Below are 14,032 nucleotides of genomic sequence, written 5' to 3'. Positions count from 1 at the left end.
TTGTTAACTTCACTATGTTGATATAACTGATAGCAGTAGACGCCTGTGTGAGATTCTCTACACACTGCTATAGAGACGGAAAGATCCCAGGGCTTACCAAATACAATCAAGGATGAAGTCTCCATCGATGTCATCAAACTTGTCTCTGATGACGTCATTGAGGTCATGAATTCAGATGAGGTCATGAATTCAGATGAGGTCATAGCGCCAGATGAGGTCATGACGGCAGACGAGGGAGATCTATGAATCCCCCATATGTTACAAGTTGTCACGACAACACACTTTAAGCTCGTGGCGTTTGAGGCATGAGGACTACGGTACACCTGTTCTGATGACGTAGGATGCACAGGGCGGGATGATGACATTGGATACACATGTTCTGATGACGTAGGATGCACAGGGCGGAATGATGACGTAGAATGCACAGGGCGGAATGATGACGTAGGATGCACATGTTCTGATGACGTAGGATACACATGTTCTGATGACGTAGGATAGACATGTTCTGATGACTTAGGATACACAGGAAGATTGTACGTCACAGTATTCGTTGTACATTGGTTGTATCCGTCCACGTTGTAGTCGCTTTCCGAGAGACGCTTGTTGTCGAAATCTAAAATAAAACCAGTATGTGGTAATTGAACGGGATAGTCTGCATTATTTGGGTTTAAACCAAATGTTGAAATGCGTTTACGGGATTTGTCGAATCAAAAACTTCCATGCATGTAAAGACCCGTGTAAAACGTATTCACCACTTGACGTCATTTCCATAGACCTATATGTTATTTCAGTTATTTTCGAAGACACAGATTCTCGAGAGTTTCGCAAAGGTGGAGATTGATTAACGCCTGCAACCTGGACGCCGCTGATGTCTAACCTTCGAAACTGACAAACTGTATTGGCCAACGCGTACCAATCACAGAAGATTCGGTCAGAATTGATCTATAGCCACCCATGCTTGTAAGACAGCTTGTTTGTGCCGGTTATGGCAACCTTTAACTTTACAAGGCTAAAAGGCTGTGAAGCCTCGTTTTGGGGAATTAGCTATTGAGAGCGAACCTTGAAACAAGAAAGGAGAGAGCTCTGAGTTCCTTGGGTTTATTCAAGCAAGCAAGCAAGAGATGGAAGAACCCAGGATTGTATAACCCCCCAGCTCTACCAGTTTGTCGTTATCAAGAGGAGACTAAATGATTTTGTTACTCATGCTGTTACATGTATTATTCTTATCCTTACTAAATCCCAGCTAAATCCCAAGAACAGGCGAGAAATAGGTTGCCTTGTCTGCGTTGACCTGATCTGTGAAGATCCGGGCTAGAATTGATCTTCAGTAAACCATACTTGTCATAAAAGGCGGCTAGCGGAAACGGGTGGTGAGATTCACCGACTTGGTTGCGGCATGTCATTGTATTTCAAATGAGCATTGCGATGCTGTGGATCACTGGGCTATCTGGTCCAAACTCGATTATTTACAAAGGGTCGCCATGGAATAAACAGCAGAAAAACCAAACACAACAAAAGAAACATAAATACGTTGTGTCAGAAAAAAACAGGAATACTTACTGAAAACCCACACTCCCAGATGTTCGTATCCAGTCGAAATGGCTATCTTGGTTACAGGTCCGAGGTCAGTTGACACCTGTATGAACGGGTTGACGCCGACCTCGAAACCGTAGCCGGCACTGAGGGGGTTGCTCCAACTGACCCAGAAGTTCTGGAACTTGCAACAGTTTAGGGGACTGTTCGAGACTTCTTGGACATACTCCGCATCCCGACCTCGTCTAACCCTGGTCAACGTGTTGCCCCATCCGCCAATCACAAGCTCGTACTTGTAGGAATACATACCGGAACTGACGTCATAGAATCCAAAATGGACGTCACTGCATGCTACTATCTGGAAGGTCAAGGCGGACGTCTTGCGGACGTCCAGCCCTAACTCGTTGAGAGACCGGTACTTCTTTAGCCGTGACGTCAGAACTCGAATGCACGTGCAATCTGGAATTGTGATGTTTCTTTGAATTAATATCAATATCGCTGAGACAAACGATAGACAAACATCTCGGCCGGAGTCTTACAAACGTCGCGTGCTTTGGCCAAATTTTCAATAGGACTATAAAGTTGGTGCTATGGTTGGCCCCAAACTGGGGTGGATGGGAGATGGGGGTAAACTAATGGTTAGTGCATTCGCTCCTCACGTCCATGACTCGGGTTCGATTCCCCTCATGGTTACGATGTCTAAAGCCAATTTCTTGTGTCTCCCGCACGTATTGCTAAACCTAAAAGTAAACTCTCTCATTCACTCACTCTTCGCAGCTTGAGGAGGGGCGTTTTGGCCCAGTCGTCATTTTTCCTTGACGCTTTCCTTAGTCAAGCGGGATTCCGCTTGTCGTGGGTTCGACTTTCACTGTCTTGGGGTGTTCGTTAGTTTTCCGAAACTCACTTTTGAATTGATGTGTGTACTAGAGACCACATAGCAGGAGGTGAGTGAGTGAGTTTAGTTTTACGCCGCACTCAGCAGTATTACAGCTATATGGCGGCGGTCTGTAAATAATCCAGTTTGGAACAGACAATCCAGTGATCAACAGCATGATCACCGATCTGCTGAACTGGGAACTGATGACATGTATCAACCATGTCGGCGAGCCTGACCACCGGTCCCGCTAGTCGCCTCTAACGACAAGCTTAGTCGCCTTTTATGGCAAGCGTGGGTTGCTGAAGACCTACTCTATCTCCGGACCTTCACGGGTCAGTACCAGAAGGTCCGGCATGAGGCATTCACGGTCAACAGTAACAACAGACTTAATTTAGATTTCGTGAAACACTTCATTGAAATAAACGTGCTCAACAAAGAATGCACGGAAATATACAAGCTCTAGAAATAATGCATTCAGTTATCCATTCCCATGAGGGAGTGCCTTTAAATGCACGTGCTGCAATATATGCGTTCCAGAAAGGATGCATCAATGTGCGTATGTTCCAAATAATGCATTGAAATGTGCATTCCCTAGAAACAGAGCATCCAATTGTACATGCTCCAAAATGAATGTGTCGAAATACTAGTACACACATCCCCTTAAATGTGTTGACACACCCATGCTCCACAAAGAATGCCTTGAAAATGCATGATCTGGAAACAATGCATTAGACCATATTCAAGTTCTTGAAACAATGTGTTGAAATATACATGATATAAGAAGAATGCATCTTAATGTGCATGTTCTTCAAACAATACGTTAAAATGCATGCTCTACAAACATTATGCGTTGAAAAATGCATGCTCCACAAACTATGCACTGATATTATTCAAGTTATAGAACCGGTGCATATTTTGAAGCAGTAAACTACAATATGTGATTCTTCAAGTGAATGAGTTTAGTTTTTAGCAATATTCCAGCAATATCAGGGAGGAATACACAAGAAATGGGCTTCACACATTGCACCCATGTTGGAAATCGAACCCGGATCTTCGGCATGACGAGCGAACGCCTCAACCACTAGGCTATCCCCACCGCTCCGTTAGTAGGGTGATATTTCCACCTATTCTTAATTGCCTCATAACTTTGCCTCTCTACACCCTTACTACAATGATATGTTTACGGTCCCACATAACTACAAATGCATGGACTGACTCGATTAATGTCTCGATTAATTCCCGTCTAATTTGCGTGGGTTCTAATGTCAATTTTCATTGGTTATTATTAGGAAGTCAACAGGAATAGATATTGCAATAGCTATTGCAAAGATCACCAATATTACAGTGTTGGTACAATATTACACCAATGTGTTCTACATGATGCCAAGGGTTCGAACTAAATACTGAATGATCACATTAGTGTCAGTTCTCAATATCGTGTAAACAGTGCAAGCTTGAATATCTGGACACAATGCTTTTGACAGATTAAGATGTAAGTGTCCTTGAAAAACAGCCCCCTTCTAAAAATATATGAATCTTCGTTGTTAATTAATGCACACTGAGGTTAACAAGGTGATGAACAAAATCAACGTCCACATTTTTTAAGAACAAACGTGAGAAACGTGAGAAACAAACAAAGAAACAGAATACTCACTTGCTACAAAAATCAACAAAATATAGAATGAGATAGCTCTTGTCATATCCTATGTCTGGACAGAACTCCCGAACTGGACTCAACCCTCTTCTCGTGTGGCTGTGAGGCGCTCTTCATCCACTTCCGAGAGTCAGCGCATTTAGCTTCTCTGCGAATCTTCTCCCGACCAATAAGCGTTGTTCTTTATATAGTCTTGCCATTGATTCCGGTCAGTTTATCAGAAACGCATGTTCATAAGAAAGGAATTGCTGGAAGCTCATGACAAAGCATGGCAGCCAGGTCATGGCAAAGCATAACCTTTCTCGTTTGTTTGCTTGACAACGTGGTTTAAAGTTTCTCAAACGTTTGACTTTCATTTTTTTATGATGTCAGTTGTGTTGATTTCCTATGGCGATTTCTAAGGTTGATAATGATATTGGTTTGATAAACAGGTGCTTGTCAACAAAACAATAGAGCATTATTTTCCAAAATGGAAAGCGTATATTTTTGTGGCGAGGCTAGGGAAGTTATGAAAGCCAGGAAGCTAGGAAATCATGGTATGGCAATAATTCGGAAATATCAGGACTGGGACATGCCTATTGGACTCACATATTGTATCCATGAGGGGAATCAAACTGGTTGGGTGCATGGATGCTTACCTGTAGGTTTTTCAGTAATTGTCCAAAGGTTTGCATAAGGCCTGAAACATCAATATAGTGGTCTGGCTAAACACTGACCAGACCTTGTATCCTTGACCAGGAATACGACTGAAATGTTGCCAAAATGAGGCATTACACAGCATTCACCCAATTCACAGTATCTACAACACGCTTTTAACTCGTCCATGTCCGACATGCATATTGGAAAACAATTTAGTACAAAAGACATTTACATGTTCCACGACAAATTCCTGTCCACACTACTAGCTACTGTCAATCATCGGTTGAAGCCACTTCGATCAGTGGTTGAAGCGTTCGTTCTTAACGCCTAAATTCGATTTGTGCAGTAGTGAATGAATGAGTGAGTGAGTTTAGTTTTACGCCGCAAAAAGCAATATTCCATCCATATGGCGGCGGTTTGTACATAATCGAGTCTGGGCCAGACAATCCAGTAATCAACAGCATGAGCATCGATCTGCGCAACTGGGAACTGATGATAAGTGTTAACCAAGGCAGTCAGCCTCACCACCCGATCCCGTTAGTCGACTCTTACTACAAGCACAGTCGCCTTTCATGGCAAGCATGGGTTGCTGAAGGCCTATTCTACCCCGGGACCTTCACGGGTCCGTGTGGGCAGTAAACCTTGCTCCAAGTATATACTAAATGCTCCAAGTATATACTAAAGTCCATGGATGATAGTTTTACATACTTTAATGAGGCAAGTCTAGATACGCGGACAGGTCTAAGGAAGTGGTTTGTTATTTAGCCTAAATGAAAAAAGTGAAATGTTTCTCGGGCATCGGCGCGTCACTGTTATATGTGCACGTAACATTTTTTATTGCCGTATAAAAAAAATAATTTTGACTTGGCCTCGTCCCGATCATCCGTTTGTCAGCTATAAGAATGAGTGTCTGTAAGAACGAGTGTGACTAAATCTGCAACCTGTTAACACACTCTCAATTTCCCAAACTGTACTTCCGAGAGAAAAAAATGTGTTCCTCTCTCGTTCTTTTTTTTCTATAAAAAATTATAAACAAAGTCCACGTCACTTTTGAAAACAATATGTCCGAGAAACATTGAATATTTTTATGCAGACTTATACATCGGTTTTAGAAATTTTCATTTAAACTATCAATTATTACCTCATAGACTTGTGCAAGCTTAGGGTGCAATGTATGAAGCCCATTTCTCGTGTCCCTTGCTGTAAAATCGTTGGAATGTTGATAAAATCGACGTAAGACTTTATTCACTCTTAAATATACCCATTGTGAAAGTCTTCTGGTGCAGACAAAAGACGTCGCCACGCCATCACGCCGTAAACAGAGTCGTCTCACACCAAGTCATCGCTTACTGAAAGTTACGCCTATGTATATGACACCGACAAAGGATTCACACCTTTACATATATAAAGGTACAATAACCAAGTCTCAAAATAATCAACTATATTTATCAGTGTTGATATACCCTCAACGCCCACTATTGATTAATTACAACGTCATTGTCGCTGCACGGAGGGAAGACGTAATTGGGTAGATTTATCGACTGGTATGCAGCAGGATACATCGTAAATCAGGGAGCTGAAAACAGAAATCCATAAAATTACTGCAAGTTCGGATACAGATGTTTGATAAGGAGACGGGCTGTTGTAATTGTTTGTTAAACCATCAGGGCAAGATGACGGCAGGGTGACTTCCTACTTGTTGAGCAGCTGACAAACAGTTAATCCCCGCCATGTTTGTTTAGTGAGAGAGAGGGAAGGTTACAAGACGCCAAATGTTTTCCCATAGCCTTCTACCTTATATTTTTAAAAATATCCAGGCTATCAACAACCATTCCATGTACATGGGGGTACAGTATGACAATGAAACACAGATTCTGTCCAACTTGTCCGGCGATTTTTAAGCACAGGAAGCGGAACACATCAACCCTCTATTCCGCACCAAAATGTCATCTACTTGAAACTATCGCTGCACACATAAGTATACGTCATGGTGATAAAAATGACAGCACTAAATACTTAGAATTGTGGTCAGTTTTAATTACTGGATGAATGTGCTTTTAAAACACATAAACGTTTTACACTATCCAATCACAGCTGTCACAGGCCTCTGTCCGTATGAGCTGTTCTCGCTGTCCGGTCCTCGCACGGGTAGCATGTGATTCTGTTATAGGGTAGTGGACCCTCTAGGGGCCATAGGCTCACTGTGCATGCTTCACCATGTGCCGAGTTTTACAGAGTCAATATAATCAGCCAGAGGGATGCTACAAATCAGGGTAGAGGTAGAAGAGATATTTCAAACGCAAAAACGTATTGTTTTTTGTTTTTTTGGAGAGCTAGATATATATACTTGGCATATATTGGCGATTATATTCTCTTTCATGAACAGTTAAACAGCTTATCATTAACATTTTGGAACTATAGTTTCTTCAAGATCATCGTAAAATGGAATCTCAAGGTAGAATTCACATTCATTTTCAACAGTGAGAATGATACAAAAAGTGCACCAGCGATCACTTCGTTCTATCGTATTCAATCACCAACATATGACTGGAGCTACAGAATTTACTCACAACAATACGAAATACTGTAGACTTGATGTGACTAATGCAGAACTCATAAAAGACATTATCTTTTATATTCTGTGGAAAGTCGAGTTTTGAAAAGCACAAACGATTATCTAACATGACTGGTTATGATATGAAAATACAGCAATTTCCCACTTTCTGGTAAAACCAAATATTTAAAAATCCCTAACGTTTTAAAATACTTTTCACATTCAATGTTCAACATTGGCGTCCTTCTCTGCAAGGTTATTTTGATGTTCATATGCTATATGACATCATCAAATCAGTCTCGTGCAATATTTAATCATTGTACAATATATATTAATTTTTTACTTTTTGTGTGTGTCTACCAAGTTTATCTCGGGCAAACATATTTGGGGTATCTCTTGGAACACGAAGGGCTTGTTTACAAATTTTGTCGTGAATGTTTATAACGTTAGGTGATATGTGAAAGCCCAGTACTTGTCATATAGCAGAACTGGTAAAGAGTTTCACACAAAATATTTGAAACGTGACATTTATAGATAGGTTGGAAAAGTTAAGTGTTGGAGATCAAAGTATACGTAGAACGTCCATGTCAAACATTTTGAGTGAGATACCATGAGCCTCATCTTGATAGATGAACCCCAAGATTCTATGATGGGACAATTTCCAAGTTGTTATAATTAAGACAGAACTTTTCACATTTTTTTATCTGCCACTTTTTCTGAACACAATTATCTTACTCATGGTTACATTGATTTTAAGTTTCCCTTGCTCACAATATGTAACTAACTTGTCTTATCTCTTTTGTAAACCACAGACTGAAAAATCAAAAAGTACAGTATCGTCGGCACAAAGGAGTTTGAATAGTTCAATAGTTGACTGATATATTTCTGATTATCTGATGCTAGGCACTCAGCAATATCATTCACAAAAAATGGAAATATAAAAGGAGATAGCTTGCCTCCTTGACGGACGCCATGAGAACAATCAAAGAAGGCTGTATAACCATCATTCATGCAAACACGTGACTTTACAGAATCATACATGTTTCTTAGCGAACTAGATGTTTTGTCTTCAGTGCTTCCCATCTATGGCTTATAAAAGAAGGTTATTCTTATCAACTGAACCAGCTTTCAGGTCATTAAAAGCAGAGTATTGTCTCTCTCCTTATGCAGAGAGAGATAACACAGATGAAATATAATTACACTTTGGTCCAAATGAAACGCGACATGCCCAATTGAAACAAGAACCGTTATCCGACGTACGTGATTTCAGCCACTACCAAACGTACCAAAGAAATGTAAAACGACAGTAACTACAAGGGATTTAAGATCTGAATGGTGTCCAACATTAGACTTAGTGACTTAAGCTGATATTCGATGTTATCAGTACTGTGACGGGTAAGTGAACCCGTCAAGTGTGTTTCTTACCAGTACATGGGTTTTGCTCATATATGGTGGAGATGCGAGGGGTATATGTTACAGCTGGGTTGCTGTACTCGTACGTGAACACATAAGCCTCAACCCTTATTGGGAAGTGAAACATTCTTCTTTATTCCACGTGTATGTATACTTGACACCACAAAAAACTATCCTCTCTGTTTTTACTGGAGTTTTCTCCCTTTTGTACATCATAAAAAACGGAAAAGTAACATACTTAACCGAGCAAAACCCATGTACTGGTACGAAACACACTTACCCGTCACAGTACCTGGCATGACCACCATTACTTTTTATCACATCAGTACACCGTCTCCCATGGACATGGACGAACGTTGAATGAAAGCACGGGGAATGTTATTGTACTCAATCAACACTGCGTTTTCCAATTGCTGCTGAGTTTGTGGAGGAACTGGTCTTTGACGATGGCGTCGGGCCAGTTCGTCCCAGAGATGTTCCACGGGGTTTAAATCAGGGCCAAGAGGTGGCCAAACCATTGCTTGGATGTGATAATTTGCCAGGAATTGTCATCTGACAATGGCGGTGTGGCGAGAGCATTATCGTGTTAGAACTGCAAATGTGGTCTGGGTGCAAAAAACGGTACAACAGGCATTAACACTTCGTCAATGTAACATGGTGCAGTTCCACAAGAAGGCTATTCCACCCCTTCCACGACCTTGACCGTTGATATAGAAGACTACAGGTTGTACATGCCTTCCCCCAGCTTATTCCACCCGACATCATAAGGAATGGCCCACCCCAGCGGGTGGACTTTCCAGGACAGGTGGGTCTCTGCAACGTTCATTTCGTCTACGTCATACTCTCACTCTTCCATCTGCAACGTGGACACAAAAATGATTCTCGTCTGAGATAACAACGTCCTGGGACTGTGCATATCTCCAATGCTGATTTTGGCGAGCCCATGCTAAGCGCAGACGACAGTGCCGTGACGTCAAAATCAGTCCAACACAGTGAAGCCGGTGTGCTCTCAAACGTCGATATACAGTGTTTCGTAAAATTAGTGAAACCCAGTTGTCAGACGGGCTGTAACAGCATATAACAACGCCATGAAACAAGGCAGAAACACTGTTAATATCTTTATTATCAATATGGTGTTTGGAGTTACCTATAACATCAGGTTGAAACGGTTCCCATTTACGAAGATAATCAGACAGAGAATTCCAATAGAATGTATTCTTCGGTGTGAGATTATTCGAGTCAGTGGCATTGTTTACGTCAAAGGACGATGATAATGCTAAGGGAAGATGTGCCGCGTCTACTTCAGCAGATATGAAACTCGTTAAATGTTTAAAAGGATTATGAGAACATATAACGTTGTCTACGACGCCCAGGCCACTGTTTGCAAAACATGTGTTTTACCAATTTTTTTCCTTTAAATCCCAGCCTAGTGTTTTTACAGAATTCTTGGAGGGTGTGGACATGTGTGTTGATGACGCGTCCTGGGATACACGTTGTCAGGGATACACGTTGTCAGAGATACACGTTGTCAGGGATATAGTTAATGTCGTGCATCAGAAGGTGGCATCATCGTTCTGAAGGAAATTCTTATACGAACCATTGTCTGTTCACCCATTCAAATCGCCTTGGACTATAGTGAGTGAGTGAGTTGAGTTTTACGCCGCACTCAGCAATATTCCAGCTATATGGCGGCGGTCTGTAAATAATCGAGTCTGGACCAGACAATCCAGTGATCAACAACATGAGCATCGATCTGCGCAATTGGGAACCGATGACATGTGTCAACCAAGTCAGCGAGCCTGACCACCCGATCCCGTTAGTCGCCTCTTACGACAAGCTGAGTCGCCTTTTATGGCAAGCATGGGTTGCTGAAGGCCTGTTCTACCCCGGGATCTTCACGGGTCCATGGGTTGCTGAAGGCCTGTTCTACCCCGGGATCTTCACGGGTCCCTTGGACTATAACTTGGCAATGTAGATCAGTAAACCTAAAGTTCTAATTCTAATTTCATCCTCTATTATGTCAAACACTGCTTCTTCAGCATACTTGGTAGAGTTTTCAGGAGAGAAGTACACAACACCCGAGTATAAGATGGAGTCCTTTCACAAAGCACTAGGGCGATAACGTCGATAACGTAACCTTAGTGCAATGTTAAAGAATGGGAGTTAAGGTTAACGTTAGTAAATGGGTCCGGAGCCCTGAGCTTCCGGAAAGCATAGTGTAGTTCACGCTGCTGAACATTTTCCGGCAAATACATTGACGAAAATGAAAGCGGCAACCTTTCAACTGGCACTGAAACAATAGGTGTCGGACAAGAAGGAAGACACTGACGGCAAATGTTCCGCAAATATTCCGCGAAGCAACGTGGATGTGCGTCAGGGATTTGGGAAGGTTTTGGGTTTGGGTAAAAGCTGCACTTGGTCAAAATGATCACTTCGGATAAGAGCACCAAATCTGACATTTGGAGAAAGGATAAGAGGGCTGGTTTTGTTTTGGAAAGGTATACGTCAAAACTTTAGATAAATGCACAAGACTTGGCACAAATACAATGTGTATCAAACCATTTATGAGATTTCTGGATAATAGATCAGCACAGCATCGCCCCAATTAAGTGGACAAGATGGTTGGTGCCGGAAGGGCACAAGCTGGCCTTGAAGGCTCGCGAGGCAGAAATCTTGAGGATGGGGCAATGGGTGTCCGATTCCCGACATGGGTGCAGTGTGTGATTGATCTGTCAAATTAACAGGACTTATCACATCCCTCAAAACTCTACACTGGCTTCCGATTCCCTTCAGAATCGTCTACAAAAACCCTGCTCCTTGTTTACATGTGCTTAAAAGTTCTAGCGCCAAAATGCCTCTCACATCTCCTGACACCATATCACTCAACTGGATCACTCTTCCTCAAGAAACCAGTCTCTCCTTGACATGTGGTGACAGATCTTTCCCTTGGGTATACTCATAGATACGGGACAAGAAAAGCATGTTTCTGAATTGTTTCATACCAAAACATATACGCACCCAGGAACGATTTGTTACGAACGTACGTGATCAATCGTAATCATTTTATTGACGCATTACGACAACCAACGTCAACCAATGAATAACAGGCTTTGGCCGCGAATGTAGATGGTTTTACCAATTGAACGCACCAACGGAAGGGAGGTAACTTTAGAAGCTTTCGGTTAACAATGGATTTTTCCCACTAAATAAAGTGAAAGGTCGTTTGTATGATAAATTCCTCAGCAATACAATGCAAACTATTCACAGCCTAAAAAGGACATTCAACATTGCTAACGTCTTTCTTTATTTTTGAAAAAAAGAACAATTCAACGTTCCTGGTGCAAGTGAAGTTGCATGAATAATGTCACACAGCAATAAATTCTTTAAGGAGCGATTCAACCTGGACCTCACTTTTTGCACAGTTGTTAAAGGTAATGGTTTAGCGAAAAAATATTTGTATGATTCTCATCTAGAATTATAACCAAACCTAAATGTTTTGTTTTGTAAACCTAGCCCCATTCTTCATGCGTCCCTCATCTCTAGCTTCAAACGGGCAAGGCAGCGGGCGCACGAAACCAAAAACATAATGAAAGGTATAAAAGTAACTTCTTCACAATTGTGTAGTTTATGAAATTATATAATTTAAGCGATAATCTGAGTGAGTGACTTTATACTAGGCACATAAAGAAACTGTGCAGTGTCAAAAGATTATCCCAGTTGATAAGTACGATAACAGTGCCAAAGGTACATATATAAACTTTAATGGAGGGATCGTGAGGCCGTAACAAGTCAGGAGAATTTCAATTGAAGAGTCAATCAGAATGACGTCAGGAGTCCACAAGCGGGACAGGGGTCAAACGACCATGTCACAAGCTCAATAACGGGTCTACCATAGGCATTGAGAACAGCAGTGAATCGACGACGCATAGAGCCTATCAAATGTGCCCGTTGACGTCCATCACTATGGGAAATCTTAAACCTGGACTCATCTGTAACAACAACATTTCTCCATCAAAAACAAGGGTCTGTGGACATGCTTTCGGCACCACATTCGGCGAGCACGTCGATGACGTCATGTCAGGATAGGTCGTATGCCGAGACGTCGTGGTCTGATCCCGTGATGACGAACGTTGCCGAACTGTGTTGAGGTGAATACGGCGATGTCCTGGGATGGTTCCGGGCAGTCATCACAGCAGTCTGAAACCGTGGTGAAGATGGGTCACCCTTATCCATCTGTCCTGTTATGGCGTTGTTACACGTGGACATCCAGAACGTGGCCGATCGATGACGTCATTTGTGTTCTGGTAGCGTCTCACCAGTGCAGAAATGGTGTTCCGGTGGCAGTGGAAATGTGCAGCCAATTTTAAAATTTTTGTATGCACAGTTTCTTTATGTGCCCAGTATAGTTTTACGCTACATTCAACAATGTTCCAGTTATATGGCGAGGGTCTGTAAATAATCCAGTCTGGACCATACAATCCAGTGGTCAACAGCATGAGCATCGATCCACGTTCATATGAAAATAAACTTGCAGATCAAGTGTTTTTGCGAGTGTGCAAGGGTAAGAGTATTTGTCATTATAATTAACTCGGCTGGCAAAAAATAGATCAGAAAACACTCTTTTTTATTTCACGTCGGAATGAAAATCTGGACGGACGGACGGATGATAGGAAACACGCACAAATGCGGAGAGTCTAACTCGAAACGCTCCAGACTGGTACCTGGTTAACCTGTGTATTTATAGACCTATAGAGGTCCGGGTTAGAGTTGTGGCAACCCAGGCTTGTCGTAAGGCTAACGGGGTCGGGTGGTCTGATTCGCTGACTTGGTTGCCAGATGTCATTATATCCCATTTGCGTAGATCGATACTCGTGTTATTGACTGGTTCAGACCCGATTATTTACAGACAGCCACCATGGTGCTGGATTTGTGACGAGTGCGGTGTTAAACAACAAAACTGGGAATATTTTATGTCACATCAATCAAGTGATGATATTGAAAATGAAGAAAGCGCTAGTAAAATATTAACTGTTGAGACGTTCCATAATGTAAAAGGCCATTGCTCTCTGTCATACTCAGTGTTCCATCGTCGAGATGTACACTAGTCCAAGACAAGTGTTTACTGGAGAGAGGGAGATAGTTTATTAGTCTCACCCTCTACATGCAGTAAATAAGTAAAGTAGACAAGAGATTAGGCAGTAAATTGAAGGGTCACAGAGACTCTATGGCGGTGTGAGGTATACAGACATGTATATCACAAAAAGTGACAAAAAATGTGGGGAGGTAGTGTAGAAAAACTAATTCTACCATAACGTCGGTAAATACAGGATTGTGACTGGTTAATTAAAGTCATTCAGGGGTA

The sequence above is a fragment of the Haliotis asinina genome, chromosome 11 (assembly GCF_037392515.1).
Source record: "Haliotis asinina isolate JCU_RB_2024 chromosome 11, JCU_Hal_asi_v2, whole genome shotgun sequence".
In the NCBI taxonomy this organism is placed as follows: domain Eukaryota; kingdom Metazoa; phylum Mollusca; class Gastropoda; order Lepetellida; family Haliotidae; genus Haliotis; species Haliotis asinina.
The sequence above is the reverse complement of the archived record's forward strand: the minus strand, read 5'-3'. Positions refer to the sequence as shown.